The 9865-nt window shown below is 43.3% G+C and overlaps 1 pseudogene; it reads right to left on the reverse strand.

The window, feature by feature from the left end:
- Positions 1-793: 793 nt before the first annotated feature.
- On the reverse strand, positions 794-1305 carry LOC147420538 (uncharacterized; annotated as a pseudogene).
- Between the last annotated feature and the right edge of the window lie 8560 nt (positions 1306-9865).

Genomic DNA, 9865 nt, shown 5'->3' on the forward strand with positions numbered 1-9865 from the left:
ACCACTCGTCAGGCGTCTGTACCTATGACCAAGCTCATCTACATAGGTCACGATCTGCTCAACTCTCTGAAGCTCCACTAGCCAAGGATGTGTCTGTGTGTCTAGGCTGTCATCTGGGTGTGCTCGCTCAATGTCATCAAAATCAAGGGTCTCAATCAAGAGATACTGCTCTCCGAGCTCATCAAGAAAAACTGCTCTATCGGCCTGTGGTGGGTAGGCTCTCACAATCTGCCTAGGTATAGACATCATGCGCTGCGGGGTGGCTAGCCTCACAAAGGGGTGATCATAAGTGTCAACATAATATGCAACCCCTCGTGGAGATCGGCCTACTATATGCAAGATCTAATCGTCTATATCTCTCATGCTATCCCTAGTCTCTCTAGTCTCGGACAGTGTCTGAAGGGTGGGGGTCAGTGATCTAGGGGCACTCATATCTACAATGGGTGATCTACCGGGCCCTACCTCTGGTGCTCTCAACTGGGGTGATGTGGTTGTCATAGACTCTCTCGTATGCTCTCTAATCTGTGTCATCAAAGGCTGTCATGGGTCTCTAGATGGTGCAAGGTGTCGAGGTTGAGACTCTCTAAAGTACGTGTCTCGAAGGCTCTGGGTCTCTATCTCTGACTCACTCTGAGTGGTACGCAAAGTGCTAGCAATCGCCTTGTACATCGCTCTAGACTCGTGATAGCTCGAAATGCTTGGCGGCAAATCAAGTCTAGGTGAGGAGAATCTTGGCGATGGTTTCTTGAGTGATGTGGGTGGTGGCAATGTGTCTAAAGGAGGTGAGGCACTCCTACTCGAAGTATGGCGCTGGGTCGGTCGAGGATCGTACGGCAATCCACAAGTCAAAAAGTAAAGCTCAGTGCCTGTGGTGTTCATGTAGCATCTGTCTTTAGGCTCGCCAACTAGTGTCACAACATCTGTGGATAGGCGTCTACTAGAAGTGCGACACTCTAATCGATATATGCGCTGAGCACTATCTATATGGATCACTCGAGGATCTACCCGCTGTAATGTAACCTGCACGGGATGGTCGAAGGCCTCAAGGCAATCATCTGCATGTACTAGCTCTATCTCCTCTAGCCTAATCAAATGGTCGACCACATACGTGGCGCGATAGTCATCTCTAAATGTGCCATCCCGCGTGTCGTCGGGAAGGACTCGCACCACCTAGAGGGTCTGTGTGGGGCCAAAGGAGGCGCGGCACTAGACAAAGAAATGTCCATATGTGTCCATGTAAAAGGGCCGGCCTCTGTGCTCGCCTACAAGTGTGAGCAATGTGTACTCAGAGCACGAAGTGGTCATGGCCATCATATGTGCGCTCTCGGCGTGTGATAGGCCTCTAAACCTCGTCAACTCCTCGAATGTAAACTAAAATCAAAATCTGCACTATATCGAGGTTTATGCGTACAATTGGACTCAAATCTGGCAAAATCTAGCAAAACCTAACTCTCGACCGTATCTGCTCTAAATGTGTCTAATCGTGTGTACATGCGTGCGAGTGTCGAGTATGTGGGGCGTGTGATGCGTGTGGAATATGTGTGAGAAGCAAAGAAAGAATGAAAAAAAATCGTTTTTTTTTTAATAAAAAAAATATTTTTATCTTTTGGTTTTTTGAAATTCAGACGCCATGCACACACTCTTTTTATTATCTTTGTTGATTTTGTTTCTCTTTCTCTCACCTAGATTCTTTTCTCACATGCCTTGTCTTTTGTTGACTTTACTCCCTTTCCACACACCTAAAAACAAGCATGCACATGTGCTTGACTCCCCACCCCCTTTGTTTGCTTATGCACTACACTTTACACACACCCAAATTGAGGATGGTACAAACCCCTCTTAAATAATGCACACACACCTAAATCAAGTAAGTGCTCACACATACCTAAATCAAGTAAATGCATGCACACACACATCCAATTTAAGTAAGTGCACACACACACCTAAATCAAGTAAATGCATGCACACACACATCCAATTTAAGTAAGTGCACACACACACCTAAATTAAGTAAATGCATGCACACACACATCCAATTTAAGTAAGTGCACACACACCTAAATTAAGTAAATGCACACACCTACATTGAGTAAGTGCACACATTGTTACGAGAAGTGAGACGTATGCGCGTGTGAAACTAAAAATAGATCGTGAAATGTGTACACGCTCAATTTTGTAAAAAAAATTTTGCAATGAACACTTTAAAGTTACACCCAAAATCAAATTTCTATGCATTTTGCATACAAATTAGGTCGATTTTTGCTTCTTTTTTTGCTTAATTTTGACTAAAAATTAGCATAATTAGCAATAGAATTAAGCAAAATTAAGCATATACAATTGATCAGCACACTTTGAACTTTGCAATTCAACCAATTTCACATCAATTTTCAATCAATTACAAGCCCAATTAAGTGTACACACAAGCATAATCAAGCACTAATCGCTAATCAATGCACACACAATCTAGCAAAAATTGGGCAACATTTTGACGCAATTTTAGCAATGAAAAAACTGATCCATAATCATCATAACAACATCAAGCAATCCAATGATTTTTATGAACCCAATTGGCACCAATTAAACCATAATTTGCACTAAAAAATGTGCACTTTGCCTACACATAGGCACACTAGTTGCACTTAGATTTGCACTAATTTTTTGTGAAATTTATCTTTAATCAAACTTGCAAATCAAATCAGCAAATGAATGGGTTAATGCACTCACATTAGAACAAGAATCGCATCGATTTCTCCACTCCAATTGACGATTACACACGCGTGTGTGTGTGTGTGTGTGTAGACAACCGCTTCACCGCATCTCCACCTACAAGCACCAATCACAAAGCATCATGTGTAGCATCATTTTTCTCCACTCCAATTGACGATTACACACACGTGTGTGTGTGTGTGTGTGTGTGTGTGTGTGTGTGTGTGTGTTGGGATTAAAGCCCAAGTGGCCTCTTATGCGGATATGGCCGGCCGCCCGCCTAACTCACTTACCTCTAACTCTTTGTATATACTAACATATTCTTTGTGAATACTAAGGAATTGGTAGATAACCCTTCTAACAGTTCTCTGCGTACTGTGTACTGTGAAAGCTCACTGTGTGTGTGTGTGAGAGAGAGAGTCGACCCACGCTCCGCTCCGCGACTTCAATTGGTATCAGAGCCTTGGTTCAGTGCGGATTTGCGCAATCGCGCGCGCGCGCACTTTTCCGGCAGATTCTGGATCCGGAGTTTGAAAATTCACACTCGGCGTTCCGGGAGCGTTTCCAACAGGCGACCTGGGGTTTTACCCCCCTTTCGAAGCCGTTTATGCCCTCAGAATTTCGTTCTGAGCACTACAGCAGAAGATAGATTTCAGCCACAAAGAAATCCGTCTTGTGTAGATTGGCAAGCAGGAGGTGGTCGACATCAATATCGACATCGACATACATCACTTATTCGTCTTCAGAGCATCATCTATAGACCAGGTACACATATATATCATCAGATATATATATTGCAGTCTGCATTGCTACTTCTTGTGCTTGCCAGGTTCCAGGGGAGGTGTGGCCATACGACGGCTTGACACCACTGGCATGTATTGCAGATTGATGTACTGTGATTGTGGGTCTGCTAGTTGTGAGTCACGCTAGCAGACAGACCGTCGCAGCGGTCATAGGACAGTGATTGGTCTATTATAGGATGTATGCTAGTTCTGGGCAGTTTGCTGAGCCATCTGAGAGGGTCGTGTGTGAGGTTTTTTGAAGCCAAGCACTGGGGGCTGGGTTACCCAGTGTGAGGTGGATTAGGTTGCTGGAGTTCCCCTCTACACGCATCCTCTTCGGCGACTTTTATCCCTTAGGATGTATGACTTTGTGTAGACACTGGATTGCATCTTATGCGTCAGGCCGTTGAGGCATTGTTCAGAGTTCAGTCTTGAGACAGATACAGGTTCTGTCATCGCCCAGAGAGGAGACAGTGTATGCTTACAGGATTTGTCACTGGTCAGCTATTTATGATTGTTTTTTGAGCTATCTTTTGGTTCCCAGAGCTCAGTTTACAGGGGAGACTCTGTCAAAAATTTTCAAAAATACTGACAGTTCCTGAGGAGAGGTGTTCAGCTTGTTGATTACAGCTTGTTTACTGTGTACAGAGGCCAGTTTACAGGGGAAACTCTGTCGGATTTTTCTCAGGAGTAAACAGTTTGGCAGATATGGCATCTTCTCAAAGTGAGACTCTTTACAACATAAAGAAGCTGGATGGCACAAACTTTCCATTCTGGAAGAAGCAGATTTGGCAGGTTTTGGTGCAGAAAAAACAAGTGAAGCCACTGAAGCTCAAAGGGGAGAGACCAGAATTTATGGCTCAAGATGAGTGGGAAGAGCTTGACGAGCTAGCTTGTTCCACAATCATGCTGACACTGGCAGAAAATGTTTACTTCAACGTAGCAGAAGAGACTACAGCGTATGGCGTATGGCAAAAGCTATGTGATATGTACGAGAAACAAAGTGCTGCTTCTCAGATTTACTGGCTCAAGAAATTGGTGGATTTGAAGATGAAGGAAGGGACAGCCATGTCAAATCATCTGAATGAATTTCACTCAATTTTCAGCCAGTTAACAGCACAAGAGATAGTCTTTCCAGATTCAGTGAAGGCTATGTTTCTCTTAATCACTTTGCCAGACAGTTGGGATACTTTTCGTACAGCGTTAAGTAATTCTGTCGCGCCAGAAGGTCTTACAAGTGCCAATGTAGAAGGCAGCTTGCTCACAGAGGAAGTGAACAGGAAGAACATTGACAAAGGCAAAGGCAATAGTGCTTTGGTCGTTCGAGGGAGACAACAGTTTAAAGAGAAGAAGGGTAAGAAGGCACAAAACCGAAGTAAGTCTCGTGATTCGAAGTCAAAGGATGACATAGAATGCTACCATTGTGGCAAGAAGGGTCACATGAAGCGAGACTGTACGAAGTGGAAACAAGAAAAAGGCAAAACAAAGAGTTCTGAGCAAGATGAAAAGAAGAGTTCAGTGAAGATTGAAGAGGTGAATGTCACAGGGTCTGGTTCAGACAGTGATTCTGGTATAGCAGCTGGTGACATCTTCCTTACAAGCAATCTTGATTCTGTTTTCTTGACTGCAGAGGATGGACATGCTATGAGTGATTGGATTATCGACTCAGGGGCATCTTTACATGTTTCTCCGCACAAAGAGTGGTTTACATCATATGTGGCTACTAAAGATTATGTCAGACTTGGCAATGAGCAGGTTTGTGACATACTTGGAGTGGGAGATGTGCAGTTGAAGTTTCAGAATGGCTCTTCTTTATGGCTCAAGAATGTCAGACATGTTCCAGCAATCCGAAAGAGCTTGATTAGTACAGGGAAGTTGGATGATGCGGGTTATGTGACAGTTTTTGGGAACAGCGCTTGGAAGATCTCCAAAGGTTCGATGACTGTAGCACATGGCAGCAAGTCAGGAACTCTGTACACTTTACATGTTTCAGAGGTTAAAAACCATGTAATTAATGTGATTGAGCAGCCAAGTGTGTCACTGTGGCATCGTAGGTTGGGACATATGTCAAAAAGAGGAATGGAAATACTTTCTCATTATGGTTATTTGCCTGGCTTTTCATTTCAAGATTTTGAGTTTTGTGAGCATTGTGTTTATGGTAAGCAAACACAGGAACCGCACAGATCAAAGAGGAATCGTAGGGACGAACGGTTAGCTCTTGTACACAGTGACCTATGCGGACCAATGCCTAGTTTGTCACTAGGGGGAGCAGCGTACTTTTGTACATTCATAGATGACTATTCTCGCAAAGTATGGGTTTACTTCTTGAAGCACAAGGATGAGGTGCTCAAGGTCTTTAAGACATTCTTGCAGCTGGTGGAGAATCAGAGTGGTCAGAAGCTGAAGTGCTTGAGAACTGACAATGGTGGAGAGTACGTTTCCAAAGCTTTTCAAGACTTTTGTGAAGCAAAAGGGATTAAGCGGGAACTTACTGCACCATATAATCCTTCACAGAATGGGGTTGCAGAACGTATGAATAGGACCATACAAGAGAAGGTCAGAAGCATGTTGTCAAATGCTGAGTTGCCTGATGGATTTTGGGCGGAAGCAGTGGCTACAGCAGTCCATTTGATCAACAGGTCTCCTAGTAGGGTTCTGGATAAGAGTGCAGTGGCCGAGATGCTATGGACAGGCAAGGCACCTTCGTATAAGCATCTCAGAGTCTTTGGTTGTGAAGCTTATAGCCATATTCCTAAGGAGTTCAGAAATAAGTTAGAACCAAAGAGCAAGAAGTGTATATTTCTTGGCTACGGAGAATCGGGCGAGATGGGTTACCGGCTTTGGGATCCTGAGTCCAGAAAGCTTATTCGTAGCAATGATGTGCATTTCAATGAAGTCAAGTTTCACGCTAAGCCAGAGAAGACAGAGGAGATCAGAAGAGTTGTCTTCAGGGAAGATGGACCTAGTGCTAGCACATCAAGACAGCATGGTCAGGCTCAGGAACAGCCTATAGTGGCTAGAGAGGCAGAATCAGTTGTGGTGAGACGTTCTGAGCGTGTCTCCAAACCACCTGATCGTTATGTGCCATCTCTAAATTATGTCATGCTCACAGATTGCGGAGAACCATCTTGTTACAAGGAAGCATTACAAGTGGTTGACTCGAAAAAATGGCAGTTGGCCATGCAGTCAGAGATGACAGCTCTGCATAAAAACCAGACATGGAAGTTGGTTAAATTACCACAGGGCAAAAAGGCTCTACCTTGTAAATGGGTTTACAGGTATAAGATCACCGCTCATGATAGTCAGCCAAAGTACAAAGCAAGGCTTGTTGCCAAGGGCTTTAAGCAAGAACAAGGCATTGACTTTGATGAAGTCTTCTCTCCAGTGGTCAAGGTGACTACATTGAGATGCTTTCTTGCATTGGTTGCTATATTGGATTTGGTGTTGCACCAAATGGATGTCAAGACAGCGTTCTTGCATGGTGATTTAGATGTGGAAATTTACATGCAGCAGCCAGAAGGGTTTGTTGAGAAAGGCATGGAACATTTGGTATGCCAGTTGTTAAAGAGTCTTTATGGCTTAAAACAATCACCGAGGGCATGGTACCATAAGTTCCACCAGTTTATGCTTTCTCAAGGCTACAAACGTAGTGAGTTCGATCACTGTTTATATACAAAGAAGGCTAAGGATGGCAGTTGGCTGATCCTTATTTTGTATGTGGATGACATGTTGATTGCCGGCAAACACTTGGAAGAAATTTCAGCTTTGAAGTCAAAGATGGCAAAATCGTTTGACATGAAAGACATGGGTGAGGCAAGTCATATACTTGGTATGCGCATTGAGAGAGACAGATCAAAGAAGTTGATTTGGTTATCTCAAACAGAGTATATTGACAAGGTTTTGCAACGTTTCAATATGGAGAAGGGAAAGGCATTGAGTGTTCCATTGCCACCATATGTGAAACTTAGCAAACAAGATTGTCCTGTGTCTGAGGAAGAAAAGGCTGAAATGGATAAGATTCCATATGCGTCTGCAGTGGGTAGTTTGATGTATGCAATGATTGCTACACGTCCGGATATTGCATTTGCAGTTGGAGTGGTTAGCAGATATATGTCAAATCCCGGCAAGAAACATTGGGAGGCAGTGAAAGGTATCATGAGATACTTAAAACATACAAAGAGTATGCGCATATGCTATGGTAGTCAGGATTTGAGTGTCAGAGGATACACTGACTCAGATTATGCAGGAGACTTGGATAAGAGGAGATCTACATCAGGCTATGTCTTTACATTGGCTGGAGGTGCCATATCATGGCGATCTCGATTACAAGATTGTGTTACGCAGTCTACTACAGAAGCTGAGTATGTTGCAGCAAATGAGGCATGCAAAGAAGCTATTTGGCTTGGTAGATTGGTTGCAGACTTGGGAATCAATGCAGATATGCCAGAGTTATATTGTGATAGTCAAAGTGCTATACAATTGGCAAAGAATCCAGTGTTCCATTCGAAGACTAAGCATATTGATGTGAAGTATCACTTCATTAGGGAAGTACTTGAAGACAAGCAGATACAACTGCTGAAGATCCACACCAAGGACAATCCTGCTGATCTACTCACAAAGGGACTTCCAGGAGAGGGCTTTGTGCATTGTCGTGAGTTATTGGGCATTGGATAGATGGCAGCCATGTAAATCTTTGTACATTTATGTTCATAGATTTACAGTTACTTAAAGTGCCACATTGGACTTTAAGTGGGAGGTTGTTGGGATTAAAGCCCAAGTGGCCTCTTATGCGGATATGGCCGGCCGCCCGCCTAACTCACTTACCTCTAACTCTTTGTATATACTAACATATTCTTTGTGAATATTAAGGAATTGGTAGATAACCCTTCTAACAGTTCTCTGCGTACTGTGTACTGTGAAAGCTCACTGTGTGTGTGTGTGAGAGAGAGAGTCGACCCACGCTCCGCTCCGCGACTTCAGTGTGTGTGTGTGTGTGTGTGTGTGTGTGTGTGTGTGTGTGTGTGTGTGTGTGTGTGTGTGTGTGTGTGTGTGTGTGTGTGTGTGTGTGTGTGTGTAGGCAACCGCTTCACCGCATCTCCACCTACAAGCACCAATCACAAAGCATCATGTGTAGCATCATTTTTCTTCAAATCAAACACATAATCATGAAGGCAAAACATCCAATTAGAGATTCATTCATGTGTAGCACCAAACACACACAAGATTACTAAGTAATTAGACATCAAAATTAGCATAAATCGCACATAATTACACACTTTCTAATCATGCAAAAGTGATGAAATTTCAACCCGTAAGAGTGATGCACAAGCCTCTAATTAGGCACATAAACATGTAAAACACTCCAATTGTTAGCGGATTAGTAGTAAATTAGTGATCAACTAGTGAAAATGAAGAGAAAACATGAAAATTACACACAACTTTTTTAACAAAATCTCATCATAAATCAACCATTTACCATCACCAATACCTAATCCTAATAAAAATTAGAAACTTAAACCATCACACGGGTGATCCTCTAGCTTAGGTGCTCGATCCCCGGCTGCGGCGCCAATGTTGGCGGTCATAGCATAGCACACAACCCACCGACATAATGTCAATCCGGTGGATCAGAACCCGGCTAGTGCATGGAGGCATGGATGCACCTAATGTGACGGAATGAGGACTCTAGGAAGAGGGGTAAAGCAAGAGAGGAGAAGAGGGAAAGCCGATGAAGCAAGATCTATGCACACACACTCTCAATCTACACTCTAACTCTCTAATCATGCAGACAATGGTGTATCCCTTTGCTCTAATCTCAAGCACACACACTCTAATCACACATTAAGCATACACAAAGAAGCCTAATGAGAGAAATGTATGCAGCCCACGTACACACACACTCTAATCTAGCACACATGTGAAGCAAGTATGCTCTAACAAGAGGGAAAACTTGAGAAAGAAGAGAAGATTAACACTAATCATACACCATTAACACACATAAGCTTGAAAGACAAGAGAAAGTAGAGAGAACTTAGCTTCCATTAATCCCAATGACTACTACATATGATGTGGAAGATCCAAGCTCCATAGCCACTCCTCTTCTTCTTCTCCACACTCCCTCACACTCTCTTCGCTAAGAATGCCCTTTCACATCTTGTGAATTGACTTATATACAAGGGCTTTTAAAAATGGGCGGCCGGCCAAAAAATCTATAACATGCTGTAGGTATCTAGGCTCATCTAATCATCAATGTACAACTTGGAACCCACAGTGGAGCTCGTAAATACAAAAAATATATGCATACACATATGTGTACACACCAATGGAAGCATAATGCATGTCGTTGACGCTCACCCGTCAATAGATTGCTTGAGCGT

The sequence above is a fragment of the Adiantum capillus-veneris genome, chromosome 28, assembly GCF_014529385.1.
Source record: "Adiantum capillus-veneris isolate H3 chromosome 28, ASM1452938v2, whole genome shotgun sequence".
Taxonomy (NCBI): domain Eukaryota; kingdom Viridiplantae; phylum Streptophyta; class Polypodiopsida; order Polypodiales; family Pteridaceae; genus Adiantum; species Adiantum capillus-veneris.